At 42.3% G+C, this 12,579-nt stretch overlaps 1 protein-coding gene across 4 annotated transcripts in view; it reads left to right on the top strand.

Annotated features, from left to right (window-relative positions):
* Positions 1-12,579, top strand: part of etv4 (ETS variant transcription factor 4) — a 34,335-nt gene that overhangs the window by 12,707 nt on the left and 9,049 nt on the right. The gene's annotated exons all lie outside the window — the stretch shown is intronic.

Below are 12,579 nucleotides of genomic sequence, written 5' to 3'. Positions count from 1 at the left end.
TTGCTAGAAAATAAAGTTGCAGTTCTCTTGCAGACTGCAGCAGACAAATTTTCTCCTAGAATTTTCCAATATCTTGCAATATTTTCCCTTTTTAAAGTAACAAGCCTTTCAGGCTCTGCTGCAGAGAAGCATCCCTACCTCATGATACTTCCACCATATCGCTTCACGTTGGACGATGTGCCGCGTTTGGTTTACACCAAACACAGCAGTTGCTGTTATGGCTTAGAATTTTTTTTTATTATTTTGGCCCCCTAACACTCATTTATCCGCCTTCCAAATTAACTTCAAAATCTTCCATAAGCCTTTTGTTGAAGTCCAGCAAATATTTAATCTCTGCTTTTTTTCCCTTTGGTACATTTCCACATTCACAGTCAAAATTGGCCTGTGAAATGGACAGAGGCTTAGGCCGGGATTCTGTAACTCGCTGATGTTACAGTAATGTCTTTGGCAGACAGAGTTCTGCAGAAACAGAAGGCCTAATGATCTAGTCATCATGAAGTGAAGTTGGATGCTGACATTATGTGCTGCCGTCATTCATTTGCATTCCTTTGAAAAGCTGAAAAGGTACGGCACAGGAAACCGGTAAAAAATGATTCAGGTCCCAGGTACAAAGATGGCCCTTTGTGCACGTCGGAAGGTGTAAAATGGAAAAGCAAATTCCTTGGCTGCACAACTGAGTGGCGATTTGAATGGGTTTCCCTTTCTTGTTGTGTGTCTTAACAATGGGGATTCAGGATCTGGGTGGGAGTACATGTCACTCTACAAAAAGTTTTTTCTGCCCCATTCAACATGCTACAGGGCTCTCAGTCTTTAGCAATGACGCTGAAATAGTTACTTAGCAACTTAAAGAAAACTAGAAATACCTCAAGAATAATCTCATCCCCGAAGTAAAACTTGACAGCTTTCAGTCCCAGTCAAAGGCAACGGCACTTCCTTTTATTATAACCCACGAGCCTTTTGTGTGCAAATAGCATGTGATTTCACTGGTGGCAACACTGTTGCTGTCTGTTGACCAACAATACAGAGGAGGAAGTGCAGATGAACCCCGGGGCATGCAGAGGTCATGTCTACTTAACCCCCTGGCCTGTTAGCCAACCAGCTGTTGACCCGAATATGATTTTCAGGGTCATGACGGTTTCAGATTGATGGGCAGCTTGCACGTTGACAAACGGTGTCCCTGCTGACCACAGTCAATAGCTGTGGAGTCTAGTTAGAGTGTCTCTATTCAGCTCTGACTGATGGAAAATTCAAGTTGACAAGTGGCTATAAATATATTTGTGTTTGTTCTAGATCCTGTTTGTTGTCTATTAAAAGCATAGAATGCATCTTATCTTTACCCATACCGTGCTGAAAGCCACTGTCAGTATCTAGTGTACTTTTAAAAACAGGTGACTCACCTGTTTTGGAAACTCTAGCACTTAAAAAAAAAAAAAAAAAAAAAAGCATAAAGCAAAGCCCTAATCCCCAGTGACCGTAATATAATTGAGGCTCGCAATACAAATGGTGCTTTGGCAAATTGAAGCATTGTTGTTTACTGAGTCAGGTTGTTACCTGAGAGGGTGTGGTGACAGAGATGAGAAAGTAAGAGAGAGCGAGACAGAAACCGAGCTAAAAAAGAGGCAAAAACACAAGGACATGTTGGAATGCTAGATTAGAGAAGGGGAGGGGGGAAAGGAGGGATTGTGCAATACCTGCACATCTGGTAAATCAATCTCATCTGGTTCATTCTCCCTCCGTTCACAGCTAACAAGCATGCTCTGTCTGCTGGCTGCCTTTGAGGGAAGGTTGTGCAAACATGCAACTTTTATGTACTTACTGACCTACCTGTGTGTTTAAAGGTTATTTGAGCCATTGGTGATAACGGAGCACATTGTTTTTACTCAGTTGGATTTGAATGTCATGTTCATGAAGAGGAGAAGAGGGTTAATGATTTTTTTTACATTTTTTATTTTTTTTTAATTTGGTGCTGACAGCACTTTCAGGGGTTGTCCTTGTACAGACTCCTTTGTCTGTACACGGCCTGCAGGGAAGACAACGTGCAGGTGTCCGTGAAATGTACAGTGCAAATGCTTCATTAAAATAGTTAGAAGATGTCGCTGCAGTGCTTTTTGTGTCACATACACCAGAAGGCCAAAGTGGGGACGTTGACGGAGGCACTGCCTGTGCTGAGAGCTCGTTCTTTGTCCAAGTATGTTGTTTACACTTGGAGCTGCTTGAGAGATGTGACCCATTCATAAATTTTCTTCCCTGCGTGCGTAAGAGGAAATGTGCCTCCCCCCCTCCCTCCCTCCCCCCCACCTCTCGCTCTCTGTCTGTCCTCCACTGCTCTCCTTCAGTCTTCATTCATAAAAAAGCTCTACAGTACTACAGATCCCCACTCTCTGATGCCCTCCTCCTCTTAAAGTGGATACTCCAAACCCCTCCCTCCCTTCCTGTGTCTCTACAAACTAAAGTCGAATTTAAAAATCTCGACCCCCCCCGACCCCCCCCCCCCCCCCTTTCCCTTTTCTATCTACCTCTTTCTGTCTCTCTCTCCGCACACAGACACGCACACAGAGAGACATTGAGTGTTCCAAGATGTGAACTAATTCAGCGATGTCAGAGCTGTGTGGGACGATTGCTTCGTTTTGTGCCTTGCAGTAATTATATAGGAAGTTGTGGCTATAGAATGCAGTTACAGTACCTTCCAGAGAACAAGTTTAGCAATGTAGAGAAAACAAGATTCAGAAGGGAGAGACTGCAAGGGTGCAAAAGAATCACCAGAGAAGGCAGATACAGGCATGTGAGACTCCTTCAAAAATTCTATTTAGCTGTTTATCACCATTACATTTGCATAAGAGTTCTACTTCTTTGATACAGTGACCTGTCCAGTCAGGTTGCATAATTCATTCATTGATTATTCAATTCATTCATAAAGTGTCCGAATTTTGTGGAAAATGTCTGCCACATATCAAAGGTAACGCCATAATATTTGCTTGACAAAATACTCAAACATTATCAAGAAAATATCCTGTTGGTTGGCTGGAAAAGAATAAGGATGGAAGAAAGTAAGAAGGAAACAAGAGACCGTAACGGTTCCAGTAACTCTGCTCTAACCAAACCCTCCCAGCAGTGTCTCGCTGAGGCTCTGTGTGTTCTGCTTTGTCATGAATTCACAGCCTTCCTCTTGTTTGGGTTGTTTTCCTGGATCAGAACTGGCCCAATCAGGCCCTGTTTGGAGCATGGGGCGATGGGTGAATCGAGCCCCTCCCTTGCTCGACTCCCTCTTTCCCCAAAAGAGAAACATGCTGCTCTGTGTTCTCCCTTTCCAAAATACAGCTGCTATGCAACAAAGTGCGCAAAAACAGCCAGGTGCCTGCCAGATATGCTGAGATACTGCTCTCTGCTCGTTCTGGGGAAGCAAGGCTTCCTCACCGACTTGTGTGTTTTGTTTTGCTTAGGAGTTAAATGCTAGATTTCTTTTATTAGTACTTTTGACACCCTCTCGCGCACTTAGTCATGCGCACACATAAACACACTTGGCATGGTGTGTACACAGACAGACACACACACACACACACACACAGTTTTATGAATGGGTTAGTTGTGAACGACTGGCTGAGGCAGCACATTGAGTTAAGGGGAGTGAACCTTCATTCATAACATTGACGGCATTATTTCAGCACTAACAACACTTCTGTGAGGCACAGGCCTATTTTATCTGTCAACAACCATAATATTTTTGTTACTTCTGTTTTTACCAAATGCAGGTTTGTGGTCTCATTTCTTTGTTGTGGTTACAATCACATCTTACGTTGCCGTACATTTTAGAAAGTTTAAAAAAAATGTCCTTTCTGGTGACGTTGTCCAAATGTACTGCTAGTTTGCAACGTAAGCCATCGTTAGTTACTCAGTCAGATTCAATAAAAATAGCTTTGTTAATGACAGGCACACAGCGTCATAGGTGTTTAACCACGTCCACTGGGAAAGTTAAAGCTCAACTACTCCGTTATATTCAGAGCAGCCCTGTCAAAGCCAGGGGGCCGCAGGGATTTGAGCCAGTCAGCACAGCCCGAGTGTCAGCAGCATAGCTTTGTGAATGGAGGGTAGTGTGTGTTTTATTACAGGAGAGGCGTGGGTATTAGAGGATCCCTGTGATGTGTCTGTGCATTTCTGGGTCCGTGTTGCTGTGTTTACTCCAGGAGGACAGCTCGGCCTTCTGCCGCTGGAATGGTTTCTCTTTTGAAGGACCCAAAGCAGCATCTCTTTCACAGATGCTGTGAAAGAGAAGGGCCGAGGCTGTAAAAATAACAGTGGTTGAACTAGAAGTAATCGCTAATGAGAAGATAGTGGGAGTGTGTTAACCATGCACACAGTGATTGTCTGTCTAATTTTGCCAATTGAACAACAATCACAGTTTATTACAGCTTGGGCCTTAGTGTATTTACCATGTTAATTAGTAACTGAAATCTGAAGAAGAAGTCAGACGGGGTCAAGAAAGGTCATGCGGGATTTGCCAAAGATAGGAATTAATTTATGTGGCGCTGAAATCATCAAAGATGGTAGCTTTGGCAGATATACTCAAATTAAGGTGGACACTGTGATATGTATTTACTGTAGTAGTAGTGTAGCAGTGAAGACTTAATTCCAACCTTTCAACTGTGCTCACTTTTAATTTGACATGTGAATAAAATGATTTTGGCCTAACACGTGTTGGAGGATTGGACAGCTTCTAAAACCATATTTCCTCACACCTTTTGGAATAGTTCTGGATTTTTCAAGCTGGTCTTAATAAGATTCGGCTGCTGCTTATGCATCTGACTTGCTAAAAAATCCTTGAAGTTCATTTGAAACAGTTGGACTAGTTAATTAATTGGAGTTTGGATCTTTCAGAGTTGGTCTTTTAAAAACACGTTTCACTCACCTTTTTCCTCCCTGATAGTCCTTGGACTGCTCTGGCGAAGGGAAATTGAAGTCATGCTTTGATTGTTATTGTTCCAGTAACTGGCTTCCTTCACAAGTTGTGAATGGAGTTAACTTGGAAGCAAAGTTGTACTTTCCAGATTCAACAGCTGTGGTACTTTTGCAGTTTGAGGCTTTGAGACACAAATGATTTGATCGAAATTGCTCCCAGTCTGCGTTTGGATTATGCTTGTGCGTTTTATTAATTCGAGCATTTCAGAAGTTGTCATCCACGCAACATCGATTTGTTCCTGCCAACACTGATCGTGTTTGTATGTAATGATGTTGTTCTGAAAGAAGAAAGTGAAAGAGAATAGGTAAAAGTGTTCATATGACTTTTACACGTATCTGGCTGTTTAAATCCCAGTACTCTGATTCCTACATGTGCTCCAACTTATGAAAGCCACCACTTGGCTTCTACTACCTTTCTGATTCACTCTGTAACAGCCGGATACTCAGCTGCATGTTGAAGTTGGTTTAATGTTGTTAAATTCCAAATCAATATAACCCAGTTTTTTTGTTTTTGGCTGAACGAAGTCCGTAGATGTGCGACCAGCATTTCTTAGAGTGTAGTTGCATTTCAGCAGGACGGGTAAAGAGGTTAAGACAGAGGCAGAAGTATTACTAAAGCTTATTAAAACCAGTTTAGAAAATCCCCAAATATTTCTTTAAAATTCATATCCAACAGAAAATGCTTAATCTTCTTTTAAGCTTTTGTCTTTCTTCTTCTTTTTTTTTCATTTACAAACAAATGTAACATATGAAGGCCTTTATTTACTCAGTTCTTAGTTCTTTTCAAACATTTTTCTTAATCCTAACAGCTGTTTGAGTTTCTCAGAAACTATTTTGTTTAATACTATGAAGCTAACACTTAACATCAGTGTAAGATCGATCACAATCTTCCTTGTTGTCGTACTTTCTTAGCTTCCATTTCTACATGAATAACACAGTTTCTCACTGTCCTGTGCCTGAGACCACACTACACATGGCCCTATAGTAACCTGCTGACACAGTGCAGTAGGTGTGTAGAGTGAGCTGAGAGCCAGAGTACAGCTGCATCGATCCTTGCTGATCCAGGAGAGAGGTAGGAGGCGATAGGGAAGCTTGATAGGTGACTTGATAAAGATAAAGCACTGATAAATCAACATGAGAGCAGATAGGCAAAGTAGAGGGGTAAGAGCAGGTCAAATGTGCCGTTCTGCAATTATGGTCAAGATGTTGATCGACAAACCGGAGGGGGGTGGGGGAGGGGGGGGGGGGGGGGGGGGGGGTAGCAAGAGGAGCAGGGAGAACTGTGGATGTGGCATATGTGCTGATAATTTCCAGCAAGGTGTCCCGGCCTCTGTGTGATATCTCCTACAGATAAAGGACATTTTGCCCGCTTAACAAAACACACAGGAAAGCATTGCCTCACAAAGGAAAATTCGGACATACGTGCCCCTTCCTCACACTCGTGATACCCTGGTTGGGAGTGCAAGCTCATTATATCATTTCACTAACCGTGTGGGGATAGATCGATCGCTACATTAAACATTGAGAGGGGACAGCTATACTGGGGGCTGAGGGATTGAGAGCAAGTGAGTCAATATTGTGTCAGATTAATTACATCCACTCCTCACCAGTGACGGGATGTCCCCCTCGCTGCGCATGTCCCGGGACGTGGATGTATTGTATCAGGTCCACTCAACAGCAGTGGGGCAGTGAGATTTATGAATGGTCAATGACCATTTATGAAAAGCCAACGCGGCACAATTGAAAGTGAAGTGGACAATAGGGAAACGTGAGATGTCAGAACATTTATTGATTCAAACTGTGATCCCTTGATGCTACTAGGACCAGGGAAACATTTATTGTTGTATAGTTTTCTTTCATCAGAGACAAGACTATGGGTATTTTCACAGGGTTAGTGCTTCAGCATGTCCAAACTGAGTAGTAGTTGTAGTTGTAGTAGTAGTAGTAGCTAACCAAGTAGTTGTTCTTACATTAAAGTGCCAGGTCTCTTTTTTTTAATTTGATACCAGTTAAAAGAGGAAGTGGGAGACAAAGACCTTTCAACACAGGGCCACATTGCAAGGGGACAGAAGTAATTTCACTTGCGCTTACCAAATATTTCTTGGTCAACTGTTATTATTTTAGTGTTACTTCTTGCACAAAAGAGTCCCCCGTGATTTAGGTTGAAGCAGAGATGTCAGTATGTCAAATGACAAAGCATAGCAGAGACATCAGAAGTAAAGTAGTTGACTTGCCACATGTACTGCATAAAAGCTGCAACTTGGCAATTTCAAACTGAATGTGGTCAATCACAAAGTCTCAGAAACCAAAAAACGTGTTGCCGTCCAAATGCTTGTGGTTTGGATTGTATGTTCTTCTCAGTCACGTCCTTGCTCTTTGCTGAATACTATAGAACAGTTTTATTTCACAGCCCTCTTAACAAAAGCAAATAAGAAATCTATATTCTTCATCCATGACTGAGAACCCAAGATATTGACCGTGGGTCCATGAAAAACATTTGAGGCCAAAAGAGTTGGGATCATTCTAAGAAAAGAACTGAATGTATTTGTTGAGACAAGGACATTCCCACCAATTCAGACGCTGATCTATTTCCAGTTGACAAACGGGGAACTGAAACTTTGACGTTTGCGAAATTGACTGGACTGCTGCCTTTCCCATGATGGGTGTCATACAGATTGACATCCTGTTAGCCAACACAACATGCTGCATCAAAAAGGTTTTAACGGCCACAACAGTCCTGTCCTGCTGATACCATTGTACTTTCCATCAATCTTGTTAGGCTTGTTTGGCAGGTATCTGACAAGCATTCTTTAAATATTCAAGGAGCCTGAAGCATTATCAGATGAGAGAGAGAGGACGGCCTGTAAATCAGATAGAGCAGACACTAATGGATCCAACACTCCTGGGCTCACTGAGCAGACTGATGCTCAAGCCACTCTTGGGCCCATTGGCTCTGAGAGATGAGGATTACTCTGTTGTTGCTGGTCAGGCTGCTTTTCTTCCTATTTCACGCTCTTGTCTTCTTGATTGTGCTGTGGCCTCAGAGGAGCGCGCACACATGTCTAGCACATGTTTCCACGCACTGGTGGAATGAATGCATTCACTCTATCGTCAAAAGGGTCTGGAGCAGATTGTATCTCGCCCTTCCCTCGCTCACTTACAGTTTCTTTTGTTATGAATTTTCGCCCAAACTTCAACCTACAAAGTGAAGAGTAAATACAAAATAGCAATGGCCAGTTGGCAGGAATTTATGCCCCTAACATGTCAAATTTGTGTACAAGAATTAATCATAGATGCTTTGAAACTAAATGTCTATGCAGAACTGAAAATAGTCCAGGAGTGAGATGGTCAGTGGAACAATAACAGTTTGGGCCACTATGATTTCGACCGGTGCTTTGTACACTTACAGTACTATAAAGTAATAAAATAAATGACTCGTAGCTTCTATACATGGCGTAGTTTGCACTAGTTGGGCTCTTAGTGTGAAGCTCAGAGAAGCTCACAGCTAGAATCTTATAGATGGCAACCAAACAGCCTGAGAAAGCAAAACATACCACTGCATGCAGATTTTAACATGACCAATAAAGCACAGCTTATAGAAATGTTATGAAACGTGTTGACGGTCAAAACCTTTTTAAATTACAATTCTTCTCCCTGTTACACTTTCACCTCCACGGAGCCCTGTATTCAGCTAAGCAGCTAATGACATTTGCAGCCCATGTGAATCAATAACTTGCTTTTTAACCTTTAAAACCATTGTGGCATAATCTGCATCCTTGTTTTTATCGATCAGTCACCACATAAAGAATCAATTAGCTAGAGTGGGAGAACCAGGTGTAGCCTCTCACACATTTCCAACTTGTGCTTTGAGTGCTGGGCCACGTGCTCCTTGCTGAGCACATGTAAAATACATATTAAGTGAGATAAGATCCAGATCTCCCTGAGATGGTCAGACCTATTTAAAGTATTTGTACGGTTGGACTCTTGTAGTGTATATTTACCTTACACACTCCTTCAGTTTAGCAAGATCCAGTCACCCTGTTTGACACTGGAGCTGATCTCCAGTGAGTTATAGTGAGCGAAGTTGTACCGTGTGCTGCAGACTTCCAGAGGCTTAAGACTTGGCCAAGTTGCACATAAACATCCAAGGTAAGATTCTCCAGAGCTGCTCCTGTCCTCAGATTGGCGTTTCCCTACGCCAGGGCCTTTAATGGTAGGAAATAGTGGGAGTTCATAGTGAGGTCTCACCAGTGCCTTGAAAAAGCAAAGTAATCGGTGTCACGTTTTCGTGAATAAAGGCAAAGATTCAATACCATTTTTGTTTCTTTTTTTTATTTTAAAATATGGTAAAATATTAATAGTGTAATGTTAATATTTTGCCACCATCTTTTTTTGCAAAAACTGTTTTTAGTATATGTTTGCATTTACTAAACGGATATAATAAATAGTAAAGAGTTTTTCCAACATGCTCATACTAACTCTGTAAGACTATGGCTAAGGGGCCCATTGTGTGGAGAGAACAGTGTTAGTATGGGGTGGGGGGGGGTTTGTTTGTGGTGGATGTCTGCTGAAAAGGACACCCCTTTTGTAATGATCCTTCTACTTCCTAAAGCACTCAACCATGACCCTCACCCTTCACCCTGCATCCTCCCCTTCTAGGAGCCAACATTTACATATGTAAAAGTCCACTCCACCCTGCCATTAGATGGCAGGGGGGGGGGGGGGGGGCGCTCAGATCAACAATGGCTCGTGCATGTATTCATCCACATGGACATAGATGCCAAGACATACGCTGTGAGACTCGATCACTGCACACAGTTCTGCTGTAGCTCCACATCGTCTGCTTTAAAACCTAACAGCTGTGTTACAGCTGTGTAATGTATCTGTCTTTTCACTTCTAAACACCTTTCAGGTTCCTGAACCTTCCTTTCGGTTTGGAAAAAAACGATGAAATATGAGGAACTCTGTGAGAGGGTGATGTAACATTTGACAAAGCAGTTAGAGGAGGTCATATTGCCCCAAATAAAAGCAGGAAGAGAAAGGAAGCTTAGGAACATAACTCTCCCTGGATTCGTTTACAAGACTGCCACTAACTTATAAACTTTAGCAGCAAAACTGACAGAATTTGGACAGTAAGATTAACTATAATATGCCAGAGAGTTTGTGATAGTTGGTGTAGAGCAGAGTTTGTTTAAAGAACTATTCTTGGAACAGGATTTTAAATGAATTTCAATATCGTGTTTTTAGTGGTTTGGGTTTATATGGTCCAGAACGAGACATCTCAACAGACATGCATGGTCCCCAGGGGATCAATGCTGCTGGTTGGAGGGACATTCTGACATTTCGACGAGTTCTGCTGCATTAATTTGATCCTTTGGTTTTGAGAGTGAGAATACAGGAGGCCTCTTTTAATGGTTCTACCGATCTCCAGACGTTTCCTATAGTACCATCAAAAGGTTGTAGTTTTGCGGTGAAGGTCTCGACAAATGGTTGGATGGACTGTTGGGCATTTTGACATACGTATTTCAAAAGCACAAATGGTACTTAGGTGATCGACAGTCTTTTCTCCTGGCACATCATTATGTACCCATTCTGTGCTCATTAGCAAACGTTAGCATGCTACTAGAATTAATCTGGTTATGATGGTGAACCAGCTCAAAAGTCTGCTGTGTCCAGCCTCACAGGATTTTCTTTATGTGTTTAAAGCCTTTTAAGAGTTAAGTCTCGTTAACCATAACGTCAACCAACTCGACCTAACTGAACACACGCGTCACTGCAATTGCCATTACCTGCAATACACAAAAAGCTGCCCGATCCTCATGTACAAAATGATTTAATATAGCAGAGAGGTCATGCACAAATAGCTCAAATGCACTCGCTCATACACAGACTCCTTCATGCACAGCTGACACAGTTACCAGACTCTTTGAAATGGAACATCCTCATAAACCGAGCACCACATCAAGGGCAATATTCCTGCCAATCGCATTAGTGGCTCTACTTGGCTGCAATGAGAGTGGGCTTGTGTACACACACTGAGGATTGTTTGCAGTTCATGACCATGGCAGAGAAAGGGGGCAATGTCAACAGACAAACCCGCTCGTATTAATAGAGCGGTAGTTGTGTGCCATCCTCTGTACTAGCAGACAAGCCGTCGGCGACTTAGAGGAGGCTGGATTCCCATCGCGTCTGTCTGGGAAATCTGGGTAAATGCCCTCTAATCCCGTTGATCCTCCTCTAAAGCTAACACTTCCTTACCTGCCTGCCTGCCATGGGAGAGTGAGTACAGACCAAAAATAGGAAGGTGATGATGATGATGATGAGCAGTGCTGCGTGTTAGATTTGGTTCATCATCTTCTACATGTCCCTGTACTCAGAGCAAACCGTTTAAAGTGAAATAAACCTCTTGGTAGCAGCAGAAAGGAATTTCAACTCTAAGCAGTCAAACTGAATCCTTCCACTTTTTAAAGTGATGTGTTCATCAATGACGACACTAAAGCTGTTTTTTTTTTCCTTCAGTGTAATAGTTAGAAAAACTAAACTGTATATTTGAATACTAGTTCAAAAAACGTAAGAAATGTTCATCAGGTTACCAAGATCCAAAGTGACATTTCCATTTTTCTTTCAATTGAAAGTTTTTGGTCTAACAGCTTTTATAAAACGATCTACAGTTTACAGCTTAACTTACAATCTATTCCCGACATTTTAGAAGCAGGACTCGGGTCAATGATTAGCATGTTTACCATATAAATTACTTGAATGATTAAGCTGTAAGTGTCAGCACTCACTGAAAAACGTGTTTTGAGACTTGAGGGAATCTCTTCAAGCAGCAGTAAACCGCAGATATTCAAGGCTCTTGTAGTTTGTCGCAGTCTTCTCTCACTTTTTGTTCACTTCCTTTTTTCCATCCTTCATTTTGTTACTTTTTTGTGTCTTAGTAATTTTGGGCCTTATTCAGTCAGTCGTACATTTTCTTTCCCCTCCTTCTTTGTCAATGAACGACGCTATGTAATTACCTGGGCTGAGCTTTCGGTGTGGCCTGCGCCGTATGGTCCACACCCACTGCAGACACACACACGGATACACACTTTTAATCAGTAACAACACACGTTTACAAGCATACACCTAGGTATCGAGCCGCTGCGCTTGCTAATACACACGAAATGCACACATACGCACACATAAATACAGGCCTCCCCAGCTGGAAGTGCACAGCTGCTGCTGTTTACCCTGTCGAGACCAGAAAAACATCCTGTACAGTTCTCCGGGTGAAAACCTCCCCTCGCATAATAAACACAAGCCCTCAGCACAGTTTGAAGCTCCACTTTGGGTGGTTTCTGTGGCCGTTATGGCAAAGGTCCCCTCCAGCAGTCTAAGTTGACAGACAGTTTGTGTGTTTCTGTGTTTAAGATCGCGTTGATGCCTCTGGGGAAACATCCAATAGCAAAAATGACTTGAAGTGAATGTGTGGCATGATCAGGTTATTCAGCATTCTGTCCTTTCTATGTTTTTCTCTCTGTTCAAAGGCAAAAAACAAAGTGTAAAAGAGAATCGCAATAAATGCTGTTCTAACAGAAGTGTGACACTCGCTTTCATCAGTCTGCAGTCGTCTCTTTTGCAATAGAC

Source organism: Channa argus, chromosome 20 (assembly GCF_033026475.1).
Source record: "Channa argus isolate prfri chromosome 20, Channa argus male v1.0, whole genome shotgun sequence".
Taxonomy (NCBI): Eukaryota; Metazoa; Chordata; class Actinopteri; order Anabantiformes; family Channidae; genus Channa; species Channa argus.
The sequence above is the reverse complement of the archived record's forward strand: the minus strand, read 5'-3'. Positions and strand labels throughout refer to the sequence as shown.